Below are 17,971 nucleotides of genomic sequence, written 5' to 3' on the forward strand. Positions count from 1 at the left end.
GCCACCCCAGAGGGGAGCCAAAGTTGATGGGAGGGATTTTTGGAGGGAATGATCCTGATATTCTCCCAATTTTCCCTCTTGAAATACATTATGGGCTCCAATACATAGTAATTCTGGAAAGCTTGTTTTGTGCTGAAGAGAATAAACTATAAACCATGACTTTCCAATAAACAGTGTTGATTTCACTGCGAATCTACGATTTTCTTTATAGTAACAGGGTTAATGGGCCCCAGGAACTTACTTGGTTGTCCATGGCATCTAATTTTTTGTGCATGAACATACCTTTGTTATGTTTATCTAATGGACTAGATTTGAAAAAAAAAATGAAATGAAATCTTTGAGTGGAGTGGATTTTAGTTTAGCGTCCCTTTCAGCAGCAAGGCTATATGAGACGTGGACCTACTGATTAACGTGGAATCCGAACCACATGAGCTCCCGCCGGGAATCGAACCCGGGTCTCCCACACCAAAGGCGCGTATGCTAACCGCTTAGCCACGGAGTAGCTCATGAAATCTTTAAGTTTTACGTTCCACGCTTATGCCAGTTAGGCTAAAGGAGACGGTGATTATGAGAAATGGTGGAATGAAGAGAGTGAGAGGAAACGGAAGAACCCCAAGAAAACCCACGCACACGGTGTTTGTCCATCACAAAGTTCACTTGGCGGGAGCAGGGTTTGAACCCGGGACCCCATCCACCAGAGTGAACGCTCTACCACCGAGCCACCGCGTCCCCTTGGACTAGATTTGATTCGGAGGTCCGGAAGACACGTTCATGCCCGTTCCTTGTAAGTTGATCTTTTATTTGAATACTACATTCATTCGAATCATGTTTAGGTCGCATTAGTTTAAGGTCATATGGACAATACTAAAGCAAATGGTCAAACAAATCCCAGCATAAATTGCTTGATTGTTGTCAAATTCAAGAACTCAATTCTCGAACATTATCGAACACCTGTTGAATTTAGTTACTTATCACAGTTTTTATATGAAAACCAGTCTTGTCTTTCGCAAACAATTCCTTATCATTGAAAGTAGAAGCAAATTTTGTTTAAATTTAACAGACGTAGAAGGAAAACCAAGAAATAAAGATAAAAGACCTAAGCGCACTGGAATTGCAAACTGATATATTGAGATTAAAGCTCGATATTGAATTCTATACAAAGGATTACCATCTTTCCTCTGCAGATGTGTTTGCTTTATCTTTTACTAAATAATAGATTATTATTCAAAGAAAAAAGTCACAACGAAATTGTATTTGTAGTGTTTAGGCCTTTCTGAGTGCGAGTGAACTTTCCCTCCCCTTTGTTGTTCATGATGGGGTAGCATACCAAAAATCGTTGCTTTTAAATTTTGTTTTTTCTGTAGAAACAGGGGCGGCAAATGATACCATTGCACAGTGCGGCAAATTGCCTAGGGCCGATCTTATATCCTTGTATATTGAATAACGCACATATTTGAATCCAACAAATTTTACATGGTGTACGAATTTTCTGTACTAGAATTCGAGATTATCAACGCATATTCTAGCTTTGGACATACACAAGGATTACAAACAACTCAAACCGCTTCGGAACACCTAATGAAGTACAAATTCAGAACTCAGGCTAACACGGTCTTTATTCGCGGAGATACGATAATAGAAATTTACGTAAGGTATGTAAAAAATTAAAAGTTGCAAGTTTGCCAAGAAGAATATAATGATTTATGACATCAAGCGCTTTATGAAATCTATATAAATTGTCTACTTCACTTCTATTGGCAATTTCTGTTGCTAGTAAGTTAACTCCCCGAGATTAGTTACTGTTCGTTTTCTGGATAGAAAACCATGCAGATTTTGCGAAATAATTGGATAAAAGTGTAAATATTTTTTTCTAAATAATAGTTTCAAATATCGTGTCGGGTGCTAAGATGCTACTGTTCTGTAATTTCTTATATCAGTATTATATGCATTAGCCTGGAGAATTGGACAGATATCTAGGTGAGAAATGAGATCTAAATATCGCCCATAATGGATATTTTAGTAACTCGGAACAAACCTTGATGATATATGATGGGGTTTTGTCGGCTAATAGAGAGGTTTCAGGAATAAGCCTTTTGATAGCATCTATGTCTTCTTCCAATTCAACATCAGTAAATGTAAAGTAAACAAGCAGATCAGAGTTAACATGATGTCATAAAAGCTTAAGATCATAATCAGATTTGTTATACATTTATCGGGTAGGACTCAACCAGGGTTGCCACACTCGAGACTCGCGATGATGCCAAATACGGGTCTGAATTATGCTAGATTTTTGTAAATTGTGCCAGATTTTCAAATTATCTTTCCTAACTAATTTTAAAGACCCACCCCTACTTATCTTTATTATTTTAATGAAGTGTTTCAACTGTATTCATATACAAAGTTAATATGACGCTGTCAGGAATGATAAAGAAATAAATTGGTAAATGGCATATTATAGGGGAGGAAGGTCGAATTTATGTTTTATGAATGGATAACATTTTAAGAAATATATACACAACATGCCGCTTCCGACACAGGCCTGAAGCATTTCTTTTAGTGTATTACTAGCTGTCCCCTGACGCTCATATCCCTCCCCTCTCAAGTTGTAAATTAAAAGGGACATAAACATCCCAGATAACCAAACAATCATTTTTCAGTTAACAGTAATAAAACTATGGGTAAGTAAATAGTTTTGTAGTCACGTTTTGCTATTTTTGAACATTTTTCTAAATTCAACAATAAATTACAACCGCGTCTCATTGTTCCAACCATCGCTTCAACTAAAAGGGGGTTGCCACGTTAGAAGATCTTGTAGCTGTCATAAAAAAATCTTGAAACCCTACCATATTTCAGCATGTACACATAGTCTTGAAAGGGTCATAAAACATTTTTCCATCTTGCAAGGGGTCGAACAGTGTGCAACTTTCTGGGACGACTTGCTTGCTACCTGCTATCGCTCTCCCGCTGACATAAAGGAAAAACCAGTTTCGCCGCTTCCGAAACAACGGATTCTTTTGGACAGGGAGGGGCGGGGTGCGCCAAAATACACGTTTTTAATGAGGAGGTTCACTGTTTGTCCACTAGAGTGCAGTGCTGCATAGGTGGAAATACCTTCCTTGCTTTCAAGAAGTTGTAATATGTACACAGTAAATAGAAAGATTGGGTTGCAAGGCTTTTTATGACAGCTACAAGATTCATTTAAAGTGGCAATGTGGCCTAAGAAGAAGAATTCCCGACGGCCCTTGAACCATATAAATTTTCGTTCTTTTTCTGTTCATCAGAGGGAAGAATGAAATTATGCTAGATTTGGCCAAGATGCTAAAGTCAAGATGCTAGATGCTAAATGTATGTGAATTATGTCAGATCTAGCACCAAGATGCTAGATATGGCTTCACTGGACTCAACATTTAATATTGTTCGTACCCTACCAATCCGATATCGGCCCACGCTCGACATGCTTTCTGTAGTTGATTTCGTCCAATACCAGTTTATTATCTTGTTTTTCTTCTTACTACATCTAGTGAGCAATATTTAAAGTATTATATTCACACCTGACAATATATGGCGTTACGGTACTGGGTTTTAACTTTGAAAACGTATCATTATATACGAAATGCTGTAATTTGGCAAATTAATTCACACCACTCCAAACTCGAGAAATATAAAAGGATCTTAAAGGGTTATGCTACTTTGCCTTAACGGTATTTTCTCAATCAAAGACGGGGGCATTGTGGCTCAGTGGTAAAGCACTTATCTCTGGTGCGTGGGATACCTGGTTCGATAACCGGTCCAGTAAGTTTCTGCTGGACAATACCGTCTCGGAGTACTTCCCTTTCTTCCCACATTATCATTCCACCAATATTCTTCCATCATCATTCAGTTCCCTTAATCATCGTCACCCTTAGCCTAACAATGATAATGGTGGGCCGTTAAACTGAAATATTTCATTTCAATGCGAAAAGAATCCGGAATAACATACTGGTGCATATTGTCTAACTTCGAACAGTATTTTAAATAGCAAGAAATCCTTGGGTGTTGGTATAGCGAGAAATCTAGATGCTGATCCTTCAGGGCGATATACAAGAATTAGTTTAAAACATTTACCGAATGTTACACTCAAAAATCGAGTGGGAGCGATAGCCCCCAATATACCTCCTTGGATTCCTTGTGATCATATTTTAAGCCATTTTTTTTTTTTTAAATAATGCTGTAAGAGGAAGCAGGGCCTTCAATACTATTTTCCCACTTTAATGAATTAGATACTTCGAGTGAAGGAGATACTATAATTTTCACCGTTATCACACTGAGAAAAAAAAAATTATAGGAAAGGAGGGCAAAGCGGATCACTTAACTTCAAGGGCCTCAAACGGCAACTAAAATTAAGACTAGGAAACCAAAGTTTTTAGGAAATATTTTATGATTATTAAACTTTCAAATAACAATACAATAGCAACAAGGATTGCATATACATAAATGATATTGCTTAATTACTGAACTACTACAATTTATTCACTTTGCCCCACCGGTAGGGCAAAGCGGATCATGACAGTGGGGCAAAGTGAATAAGCAAAAACTCATACATTAAAAGTCAGGGTTTAAAACAGATATGCAAAATAGAAATTGTATAGAACAATATATGTGTACACAGTCTAAGATAATAAAAGAATGACACCTAAATGACCTGCTTTACCTACCAGAAGATCAAAATGTTTAATATTTTGTGAGTATTAGCCTAACACATTTAAATATAGAATTAAGTCTAGACAAAGCTTGCATACACATGATCCCTAAATATGTTTAAAAAGCTCAAGTCCATAGAAGTTTTTTTTTATTTATTTATCAAGTAGGCATCTAGTATCTAGTTTCTTCCAATCTATATTAACCCTAATGAGTACAATCTACGTAGTAGCAAACAGATTTAAAAAAAAAACAATAATAACGCTTAAGGCTGAAAATAATATCACATCACACGCTTGGTTTACACAGATCACAAATGTAAATGTCTTGCCCCTTATAATAATCGGTACAGTTTTCGTGAAACCATGACAGACAAATAGAACACTGAATCCAGTCTTCATTACGTGGATCTGAATAATATTCATGACAGAACTTGCATTGGTAACTACCGTCTCCTTCTGGTGATTTCGAATGTTTTTTCTTTGTAATTCCAGATGTAATTGGGAGAGCTATAGCCGCAGCAAAACATTTCTTCTTGCAGGAGAACCTTGAAAGGTAGATTTCCTTCTTTTCTCTGGTACTTCCTTTACGGAAGTTACACCAGTAATTGGTTCGGTAGACATAGTAGACTTGCTATACTTCTTCGCACTCTTCTGTTTTAAACATTTCTTGATAAGGGTACTCATTAGTTCCTCTGCACGTAGAGACCTCAAGCTTCCCCCCTCCTCGAACAAAATTTCACCGTACGCCACTGTAGTCATTAGTACTGAACATGTATGGAACATTTTACGTAAATTGATTCGAGGCAAAAAGTAGAGAAACGAAGAAACAGACAAACAACTGAAGTTAATTAAAATCATTTTAAAAGATGTAAAATCAAACTAATAGTTTCTTAACAGTGGTATAGAATTACATAGTTTAATATAGGATAAGTTGCGTTAATAGCCGCTGCGATTATTTAACTGAACTCCTATCCTAAGCCAACTTACTACTACAACAACTATTGATGTTACTCTACTACAACTACCACCACTACTACTATTACTACTGCTGTTTTTGTTCGGCGAGTGTTAACGGAACAAATTCAATATGAATTTCAATATTCAAATTAGCTGTGTTGAAACGTATACGTACCATCAATACCACATTTAGTGCCAAACAGATGTTCTAAAACAGTACTGCATTATGCTTGGAGCAAAGTGAATCGCTATTCGCTTTGCCCCTTCTAAAATTATTCTCTTTGCCCCACACTACCACATGAGACAAAAGACTGTCTACAGCATATGGACGACGTATTTACGATAATTCTCAAACATGATAACAAAGGTAAGATCCCACCCTATCCATGCATAGTGTGTTCGCAAACATTCTACGGAATAGTAAGAAAATATTTCAAAATTCTTACCTCTTGAATTTTTTAGCAAAATGCGTATTTTCCTTTTTTCTCCTCTCTCGTCTAAACAACAACACGTACACACAAAACAGTAATGTCCTTCTCTTATTTCACTAGTGACGTCATAAACTGGGGCAAACATTTCCTGCCCTCTGTTTTCAGTTGACTGTAAATTGCGTTATTCGCTTTGCCTCATATATCCACTTTGCCCCCCTTTCCTCTATAGGTGGCGTACTTAAAAAGATAGGTTTCATGCGTAATTCCTGTACTTTTTGGACTTAACGTACAGCAGACGTATAACTGAAAACGCATGTTTTATAATATTTTCTGTATAAGTGTTCCATCTATACGTACTTTTTCTATGAAACAATGTAGGCGGTCAGGATCTCACATACAAATGGACGTATATAACAAATAGCTGACGAAGGTAACGTAAGTATATGCATGTGATATACGGAAAACTGTTAGATGTCAGACATCCTGCAACAGCATGATATAATACCTAAGGAGAGTGCATATGTAGCATACGGATAACGTATGCTCCGTACTGATTTCAGTAGTAAGCAAAAAGATCCCGTATATTTGAACAATATACCCCTGTCCGGAGAACGGATTTTTCTCTGTGCACTAATTCTAAAGAAGCAACAATGGTATTCTGGAAGCGAAACAAGTACTAGTAATGTTTCCAAGCTGTTTCTTCCACTGAAAAAGTTTTTCTCCAGAAAACTAGGGGGAATCCTATAGTTCCAGACTACTTCCGCCTATAGCAAAGCGTATTAAGTAAAGATCGGCTTGTCGCCATTTTGTAAATCTCAAATACATGCATAGCCTTTTATTGTGCATAAAAGAACCTATTTTACGTATAAATGCTTATTTTAGAGGTTCAGTAACTTTACAAATGCCTTTTATGCTTTCCTTTAAATAATTCGAAGAGTTCTTAAGGGAAAATCTCTGAAGAAATCGAAAGAAACATCTCTACGGAGCTGAATATATTCCCGAGGCTCTGAAATAACTTGGGAGGATACAAGTTGCAGCTTGGAGCCTGGGCGACGTCACGGAATAATGTAAGCGGGATTGATCATATTTTGTGTGGAAACGAGAGAAAAAGAGCTTCTCCCTTTTGTGTTCATCATTGCATATAAAATAAATATATGCAATGTTCTATTTTTTAAAAAAATGTTAAATGTATGCTATTGGAACGCAATGGGATAACTACTTCCTTAAAACAGTTATTCTGTTACAATATAGGTTACATTGTTGAACACATATGTAATACACTTAGCCCAAAGAGAACCTACTACTACACTTTTGTGTTTAATCCCGCAAAGTTATTAAACTAGACCAACAAATTGTAAAAGGTTATTCGTCACATCAAAATACAGGGTGAGCATAAATGATTCATTCGTTTTCAAAATTATATTTTCAAAAGTATTACACATTCACACATGAAAAGTATATGAAAGGAACTACAAACTCACCAAGTTGCTATTGTGTGACAGCACGAGTCCATTATCTTTCCAATCGGGTGTGGCAGTGTAGCAATACGAGGTAAGACCGGTCGAAAATGGAGGGAAAGCAAGAAAAGCAGCCCATACACGTAAACACATGCCTGAAGAAACAGCCCGACTTGTATGAAAAATGATAAAACCACAGGCAAGTTGATCGTGTATGGCCTCGTTCATTCATGTTGAAAGTTTTCAAAATCTTCTGAAAACATGTTTGATATTTTTGCCGTTCTGCGTGCATGTTTACCGTGTATGGGCTCGTTCATGCAAGGTGGCTGTTTTATATTTAGGTCCGCCAATCACGACAGTGGAAGAAATCACGTGAGTCTCTCCTCCGTCGCATGCCAAGGTCGTGCAGTTGCAGAAAGAAAAAGGATACGTTTCCTCGTCCTCCACATTTCTCAAACTACTTTCAGTATGTTGGACAGCACGTTGGTACGTGTGTGGGCAAAAAATTCTTTCAAGATGCATGATGAAAGAAACCTTTCATACATGTTGGTAATGCAAGTGCGTGCGTCTATGGCGCGCTAAAGAAGTGTTTGTGTGCTTGAATATGCCAGATGTTCGTCTGTTATAGCTGTGCAACGCACTTTCAGAAGAAAGTAGGGAAAAGAACCGCCATGTAAACAAAACATTTTATGATAGTATCAACAATTCAAGGACACTGGTTGCTTGTCTAAAGAAAAAAGCACTAGCCTCCCAGATCTCCTGATTTAACACGTTACGTTCCTTGTGAGACCAGGTTAGTCTCACATAAAATATTTCCTTACGGCCCATAGTGCCAGGTTGGTCTCACACAAGTTCTTGTTAGCTTATATCCTGTGGTGACTAACTGATCTTACTTTTTACATTAAAAGCTATTGCAGTGTGTAGTAGGTTGGTCTCACGTGCTCACTAAGCCTACTCCGGACCACGGTCTATCTGAGGCCACGTGAGACCAACGTGTTACCACAAGAATCAATTTTATATAGTACCGATACTACAGAATTACCCAAAATAAATAAGTTATTACTTTAAAAAGACGCACAGAAAACAACTATTAAGAAAATGCATTTTGGCTATAGGAGATGTTCTTGTTGCAATGTAGGTGGCACTTAACCTGTTAACGCCCTGCGACAGCGTTCTGTGAGAGTACGTTAAGGATCTTGTTTACGTACTCCCAGTATCCGCAATTCTTAGTTGAGCTCAGAGAACGCATCAGTCCTACAGTACAGACAACTGACATAATTATGCTATACAATGTATGGAATGAGCTTGAGTATCGTTTGGACATGTGTCGTGGCATCAAAGGGGCACATATTGAACATTTGTAGAGGGCGTATAAACTTGGTACGTTTGTGCTTCTTTTCATATATCTTCCATGTGTGTAGCTGTAATACTTTCGAAAATATAGCTTTTTCAAAATGAATAAATCATTTATTCTAGCCCTGTAGAAAAAACAGAGAATTCGTAAGGACTTGTGGGAAAAAGTGCAGAGTTTCCAACTCAAAGTCGTCTAAATCCGTGGAAAAATACGATGTTGCAACACGTGTACCTTGGAGTAGCTGTCTATATCGCAATGGAAGTCACATATCGAAAAAAGACATAATTGAACAATTTAGAATGGACACGCAAGGAATTTTCGACACGCAAAGGAATTAATTGCAAGACATGCTCGGACCTAAAAGTGAGTCCAAAGTAAGCAAAAAGTAAGACCTAACAGCAGTGACCGCCAAATACATCAGCAGGAAGTCGGAAGTGTTATTAATTATCTATTCCACTGTTCCACCGTTTCTCATGTTCGAAATATCACCTAGCGTCATGCATTTTTTCACATCTTTGGACAGCTCTTGCTCCGGAACTGCTCATGGATCCATACGGACTTGCTTTTAGTTATTTTTTTAATGTAAGGGGTCTCTTAGATATTGGTAAAGACGGTAGTTCTCTGAATTTTAGAATTTAGAGCTAAATATTTCTAAAAGTATGCGTTTTATGAAAAATCGTTTCCCTACAAAAAATATGGTGTTATTTATGTTCTATAAAATGACTTTAAGTTTATCTCTTTATGTTCAATTATAGCGAAGATATTGCTATTTTTATCTGGGTATTGTTTGTTTGACACTCCGTTTTACAATATGGCGGCAAGATCACGTGGGATATCAGGGGACTTTTAATATGTTGTTTGGAAGATCATTCCCAACATCTCTACCAATTTTCAGCTTGTTACTAATTTGTTCCTTACTTTTTGGTAATTTGATTGCACTATATATAGCTATACTTCTCAGTACTCCTATAGCCTTCATCAATTTCTTGCTGCTCTTGGAAGTTGAGATAAAGTCAGCACAAAACATGTCGAAGTTTAAAGTAATGAGTAGCTCAGCTCTTATTAAGTCGTCAGAACATCGGTTCCGAACATTTGTCCGGAACATGAGTCAAATTAAAACAAACTATACCACCAGCATACTCCTATGAAAAATGCCTCAGTGAACAAACCCATCCATGGAATAGATATGGAACCATGTATCGAAGTACACTATGTTTCGTTTAATGTACTCCGAACAATATGAAAACGGGAGTGTGCGATATTTCACCGCGAGGACTGAAATTGCCAGTCACATTCATTGGGAATTCCACATAATCTTTATTATGTTTAACAAACTTATTTATGTACACGGTCAACCTATGCAATAATTTTATATCGTGCTATATAATTGTTACACAATTATAATTATTAATATATTTGTAAGTACATTATAGTTCTAATAAACGTGAAATATCAATAAATACGTTAAATTAAAACACAAATATGTTAAATTGATTCTATACAATAAAACTGTGTGTAAAGCAATAAGTTATTCCTTTGTAAAAATGGCCCAGTAAAATATTAAGTTTGAAAATCGATAAATCGGGACAATATGCCTCCGGACGACAGTCTGGTCGGGACGCGGGACAAATAAGTCAGAAATCAGTAAAGTTCCGACAGAATCGGGACGGTTGGCAACCCTGGGTTTATGTAACTCCAGTAAAATCAAGCATGTATCAAGTTTCTTGAAAACCAGATAAAGCTCGTATTATGGCTTTTTTTTTAAATAACTTTGTTTGTTCCTCTCGATGGTAGTTTTTTTTTTTTTAAAAATTAATTGTGTTTAGTGAATGTTTCCTGATTATTCATTAAGGGTCAGACAGACGGTGATGATAAGAAGGATGACAATTTTAAAATGACGAAAATGGGAGGAAACGGAAGAATCCCGAGAATGCCCACGGACACGGAGTTTGTCGACCACAAAGGTCAAGTGGCAAGAGCTGAGAACGAACCATGGCCGCACATGAACCACAGAGCCACCGCGAGACATTCTGCTACTTTATCATGTATAGTCAGCGACAAAAGATCTTTCCGTTTGACGAAAATTACTTTCTTAAATATATTCAGAATGGAGGGATAATTTGAGTTCAGTTTTCAATAAATTAAAATGATTGTAATTTTCTGTACGTTCCAGCCATTAGGGATGCGCACGAGACGTGTCCAGACAGGATTTTCCTGACAAAATTCGAGTCGAGACACGCCTCTTCCAATAGAGAAATATACATTTTTCGAGTCGAGATGTCACTTTTAGGGCACATTTTCGAGTCGAGACTGCCATAAATCTTGTCTCGTGCGTATCCCTACCAGCCATCAACCATCCTACGTTCCAGTCATACCATGGTTATTCCCAAAATAAATTTTACGAAACGGAAAGAACTTTTGTTGCTGACTGTACACCAATATTATATTGGAGGAACAAATGCTTAAAATACGTACCAACTAGCCTGTGTGTATAAACAAAATTTATTCTTATGTTGTCAGTCATCGCTAGATCCTTTGTGAAAGGACCAAAAATTCAGAAAAAAGGATAAACAATGTGGAACATGTAAAATTCTGAAAGGAAAAATAATATTTTAAAAAATACTGGCTGTCCGTTTAACAATTTGAGCTGTGATACACTTTTTGAAAAAAAAATAAAATCTTTGAGTTTAACGTCCCACCATTATACCCCTTAGGCTAAGGGAGACGATGATTAAGGCAAGTGAGTTATGATGGAGGAATTGGCGAAATGACAAAGTGGGAGGAAACGGGAGTACCCTGAGAAAACTGACGGGCACCATATTGTAAACCACAAACTTACTTGGCCGGGGATCGGATACACTTTTTATTTCTTTATTTACTTAGTTTACCACTCATTTTGCCCTTTCAGAAAAAGGAACCAGTAATAATGTAAAATATCAGAGTCCTGTAACTATTACTGACTTTTCATTTAAAAAGAAAGGAAAAAAAACCGTCAGCGCAATTTCTTTATAATGACTACAGAAAAATAATATATTTAAATGTTGATTTTCATGTATATTTTAATTAATATCACATAAAATAATATGGGCTGTGAAGAATATATCAAAATGAATGTTAGAGAGACAAAAGCCGTGATGATTGCAACGAAGCGGTCGGTGTCAAATATAGAAGTAGGAGGGAGAAAATAGATAGGGTTGCCATATGCCCGTATTTTGTACGGACAGTTTGTACTTTTGGTTTCATGTCCGTGTCCGTATCGTACAAAGCATGAAATAGGAAAATGTCCGTATTTGACAGTTTTTGGAGCTGACCAAAAATTTCCGAGTCCTGAATCATTAAACTCTCGGGTGAAAAGAATTGTGTTTTCATCATATTTTGGTTACAATTAATAAAGTAGGTTATGTTTTTAAATAGAGTCCCATTTTACCATTCCAGGCTCCTTTTGGTTAGATTTAATACACGTAATTTAATGGTATGATTTATTATGTAGCTATGTGTTAATGAAAAAATATGAAACATGTTACTTTCCAATAGTGTTTTAAGTATTATAGTAAACAGTTGTGTGATAATCTAAAAAGGTAATTATTAGGTAAGAAATTTCAAAATATTTGTTCTGAGTTTGGGCACCGTAACTTTGATGAGTTGTCATTTTAAGGCTTGTCCGTATTTTGGATCAAAACATTATGACAATCCTAAAAATAGAACAGGTGACCAGTTTTCGGTACCTGGTTAGTACTATTACTAATGACATGAAGTGTGAACGTGAAATAAAAGCAAGGATAGGAATAGCGAAAGAGGCCTTTAGAAGAAAGAAAATACTATTGTTTTTTTTGGGGAGGGGAGGGGGAGACCTTGAACAAACGGTTGAGAAAAAGACTCATGAAATGCCTCGTGTGGAGGATTGCACTGTATAGGTCGGAAACGTGGAAATTGCGTAAAGACGAGGAAAAGCGACTGGAAGTTTTCGAAATGTGGGTGTGAAGAATAATGGAATGAACTAGCTGAGTCGAGCAGGAAACGAATGAGAGGGTGTTAGAAATGGTGGGAAAAAAAGGACATTTTGAATATTATTCAGAAGAGAAAGAGAAACTCGTTGGGACATTGGCAAAGAAGGAACTGTATGATGAGAGCCGTGCTACAGGGTATGGCGGCAGGTAAGAGAGGAAGGGGGTGAAGGAGAGTACAATTAATGGACGATATGAAAATATATAAATCGTACATGAAGACGAAGATATTAGCGGAAGACCGCGGAGCATGGAAGCATCTCAGTTGCGGCAAGTAACCTGCCACTAGTGGCAGAATACTATAATGATGATGATAACATAAAATAATAATCAGTGTGTGTAATGGGTCGACTTCATTGCACCTTGTTCTTGCTACGTCACTATTAAGTAATAAACTTAAGGCTAATGTCGAGTTAATATAAAAGTTTGAAATTAGATTTCTTTCTATTTTCATAAGAAAACATTAAAAAGCTTGCTCCTATCTTTTAATGTAGGGAATGCTTGTAATTGTCAACGTGAGTGAATCGCCTGCGTATTAAACGAACTGCTCGAACCAACGACATTTGTTGTGGCCACTGGGATTGAATCATTGAGCCGCTGTAGCAGCAATTATTGGATTTCCCACATCGCTTACAGCTCACCTCATCACACAGGTCTATTGGACTACAAACTAAGCGGAAAATTGAATTAATATCCAATTGAGATGTCAGATGGATGGTTAATTGTGTCTTTCGGTGCACCTAGGGCGGAAGAAGATGGTTCTCAGGTTGAAACAGATACATTTACACAAATTAGGCTATAGATTTCACAACCGCAATGCATGTTGCTAGGCGGGATTTCAAAGTTAACACACCGTTATTAAGTGATATGTGTTCATTCAAGAATTCTTGAATATTTGTAATAAATATCAGAGTTACCTTTAGATACAGAGAAATATATATCAAGGATACGTAATTACAGGTTTAAGCGGAATAATTGTTTTCGTATTTGTGTAAAAGATATGTACACTCAGTGGCGTATGTAAAGCTAGTTACCATACTCTAGGCCCCTTCTACGAGATGTCATGGAAAAATAAAAGAAATACCATACTAAAATGTGAATTAAAAAATCACCCCTTTCCTGGAGAAGAAGAGATTTTGTTCCACTTCCAAAAGCATTAGGAAACTTATCAATATTTCTTCATATTATTATTATTATTATTATTATTATTATTATTATTATTATTATTATTATTATTATTATTATTATTATTATTATTATTATTATTATTATTATTATTAATCTAGGTTGCCATGCTGCAAGAATCTTGTAGCAGTCATTAAAAAAAAATCTTGCAATATTTCTACAATATTTCTTCATGTAAACATATTCTTGAAAGGGACATGCAACATTTTTTTCATCTTGCAAGGAGTCAAACCATGTGCAAATTTCTGGGTAGTCTTGGTTGCTTTCTGCTATGGACCTTCCCCCTTACTGACACAAAGAGAAAAACAGTTTCGCCGCTTTCGAAACGGCGAATTCTTTTGGATGGGGGGGGGGGCGCGGTGGCTCAGTGGTAGAGCGTTCACCTCTGGTGCTTGGGGTCCCGGGTTCGATCCCAGCCCCCGCCAAGTGAACTTTGTGGTGGACAAACACCGTGCTCGTGGGTTTTCTCGGGGTTCTCCCGTTTCCTCCCATATTCTTCATTCCACCATTTCACTCATCTCTCATCATCACCGTCTCCTTTAGCCTAACCGGCATAACCGTGGGACGTAAAACTCAAAGATTTCATTTTTTTCTTTTGGACGGGAAGGAGATATGATATTCAGTACATAAAAAAAAAAAAAAAGCTTCGAAAGTTTGCCAGAGTTCATTTTTACGTTGTAAAATGAGTATATCTTTATATAGAACCTGTTTATATAACTGATCTCAATCAGTGTTCCTTTCAGACATTTTTTTTTTTTGGGGTGGCACTGCCCCCCACCCGGAGCTCTGAGAGTGCCCCCCGGATGAGACCAAAATAATACGTCTATAATATAGTAATAAATAAATAGTACCAGAAGTGCCCCCGTAATACTACATGTGCCCCCCGGAACAGTTTTTCTGAAAGAACAACTGATCACAATATTAATCAATACCGTACAATACCCCTAGAATAAGATGTATATAGATTTGGAAAATAACGTAGAAAGACAAAATTGAATGTTTCGAAGTGTCAATGCCTTTTCTGTAAGTATAGCCTTCAAAAGAATCTCTCAAATATAGCCTTCAGGAGAATGCCATATTCTTTTAACCAGAAGCAATAATATACAGATACAATAAACTAACAAACTCTTGGCATCAGTGTTGCCACACTTGGTACAATTGTACCAAATTCAGCCCTTTTTGTCATTCATCGGCCCGTTGGTACCACGCTGGCATTTTCAGCCCCTTTCGTGAAAAATTTGGTACAATTCTACCTAGGAATGCGCACAGGACGAGTCGAGACAGGATTTTCCTGACAAAATTCGAGTCGAGACACGGCTCTTCCAATAGAAAAATATATATTTTTCGAGTCGAGACATCACTTTTACAGCACATTTTCGAGTCGAGACAGCCATAAATGTTGTCTCGTGCGCATCCCTAATTCTACCCAATTCAGCACCATTTAACTAATACATTTTCAAAAGCGTCAGTAAGACTTTTCCTACATCTCATGTTACCCATACTGCGTGTTGGACTCTTAAAAAATGCTGTTGAACATTCATTCTGTGACGTTGCACCGCATAACGCTACGAACGTTTTGTGGAATATTCGTAATTCAAACTATACTGGGGAAACAAATGATGCTAGATGGACTCATCAGCGCCGCGCATGGAGACGAGAAAGAGGCAGTGTTGTGGAAATTTTAACTTGAAATAATAATAATAATAATAATAATAATAATAATAATAATAATAATAATAATAATAATAATAATAATAATAATATTAATAACACGTTGAATGTTCTGAAGAAGATCAGTACGTATGCTCAAGTAAGTCTGTAATGTATGTGTCGTTGCAAAGATTCTACAAGAAAACGGTCCTACACCGGGTCCTCCTATTTGGATGGTTTTAAAAAGTAATTTTTAAAAAGAACACTTTCTTGATTTGGACTCTTCGAAGAAGGGGAGGAGGAGTGTTATAGAACTTCACCCCTTTTAGTTTCGTGTTATACAGCCATGTATTACACTGGTATAAACAGGGCCGGATTTCCCAATAGGCCCGGACCTATGGGCGCAAGCTTCCAAGGGGCCCACGGCCGAGAGAAAAAAAACATTAAAAAATATCTAGAAATAAAAATAAATAGCCATAACTTAACATATTTTTTGAATTGATTTTAAAAAATCAGGCTAATAAAGCATTCTGATTTTGAAGTTCATTTTAACAAATAATTGTTGGTAAAGTTAAACTATTTTTCAACATTATGCATCAACTTCGTTACAACATTGATTGCTCAACATTGATATTTATTTCCCCAAATGGCTAAATTGAACAAAACCAGTTATTCACCAATCTTTTGTTAATATATTAACGGTATTTTGTTAAGCCCAGAACCAAGTAAAATTTTCAAAAAACTTGCAATGATAAAATTGCATCGTGAAGTGGTGTTTAAGCAATTAACATATAGGCCTGATATAATTTTTTAATAACGTTTTAATATGCTGTAATAGTAACTTTAACCAGACTAAGCGGCGGAAAAAATTATTGGGCCTAGGGGCGCCAAAATGCTAAATCCGGCCCTGGGTATAAAGTAATGATGAATTCAGCCCTTTTTGTTTCAATTTGGTACTATTTTTCAGCCCATTCCAGAGCGAAGACTGTGGCAACACTGCTTGGCATAACGGGGCGGACCTAGTGAGTGGCTGCTGATGCAAAGGAAGAAGAATGGGTAGCTGTTCATGAACCCTCATGGACGAAAACAAAAATTTTATAGTGCAAAGGAAAGCGTTGTTGAATGCTTTTCAATTAAATTAGAAATGAAATTTTCCATTTTAAAGTCTGATATTTATGAACGTTAGGCTAAGGAAGATGGACGATTAACGCAAGTGAATGATGATGGAAGAATTGGCGGAATGAGAATGTGGAAGGAAACAGAGTAGCCCGAGAAAACTCACGGGCACGATGTTGCATACCACAAACTTAATTGGCTGGAGAAATTAAATTAGAAAAACGATATTCAAATAATAGTTTATTAAGTTAACTCAGTATATTTATTACATTCTTGTCGTATCTGCTTTATTTTTATCAGCATAGTGAGCCTTATAAGGCTGTACGTTTAATCCATCCATCCGTCCGTTACTCCACACTAAACTCCTGAACGAAACCTAATTATTTACTTCTGTTCCTTTCAATAGACAGCTAGATAAATTTTCCCAGCCGATTCAGTTAAAAGACTCACTGTGTTAACATATTCAGGGTATTATAGTGACTCTAACGGCATCTACCCGTTGAGTTGAGTTGAGTTGATTTTGAGTTCAGCAGCGAGGCTATGTGAGACGTGGACCTACTGATTAACGTGGAATCCGAACCACATGTGCTTCCGCCGGGAATCGAACCCGGGTCTCCCACGTCAAAGGCATGTACGCTAACCGCTTAACCACGAAGGAGCTCAGGTATCTATCCGTATATGATACAAGGTTATCTCGTCTCGTCTCGTGAGCTTTATAGAAACCCTTTCTCGTCTCAATTCTCAACGAATGCTTTTTTGTCTTGTCTCAATTGAAGGATATTTCGTCGTCTCTTTTAGTAAAATTATGTACAAAATTTATGCTCTGACTTTAAAAAAAATCATCTAGAATCACCGAAAAAACTCCGGACAGCGGTATATTGTATAAATATACGGAATCGATAAGTTTAGTATCTACAGAAATCTGTACTCAATATACGTTATCCATATGTAGATAGTACCCTTTTCCCCCTTCGATGTTAATTTTGCCACTGAAGGATGTCTGAAATCTAAGATTCTTCCGTATATTGCATACGTATACTATGTTACAAACATCAGCCGTATGTTACGTACTCCTTCTATATATGAGATCCTTATTGGCTATATGCATTTCCTTGTTTCATATGGAAAGTACGCTTAT

The 17,971-nt window shown here is 36.9% G+C and overlaps 1 protein-coding gene across 2 annotated transcripts in view; it reads right to left on the minus strand.

The window, feature by feature from the left end:
* Positions 1–17,971, minus strand: part of LOC145660711 (visual system homeobox 2-like) — a 402,468-nt gene that overhangs the window by 332,481 nt on the left and 52,016 nt on the right. The window lies entirely within an intron of this gene.

Source organism: Thermobia domestica, chromosome 9, assembly GCF_964235325.1.
Source record: "Thermobia domestica chromosome 9, izTheDome1.hap1.1, whole genome shotgun sequence".
Classification (NCBI taxonomy): domain Eukaryota; kingdom Metazoa; phylum Arthropoda; class Insecta; order Zygentoma; family Lepismatidae; genus Thermobia; species Thermobia domestica.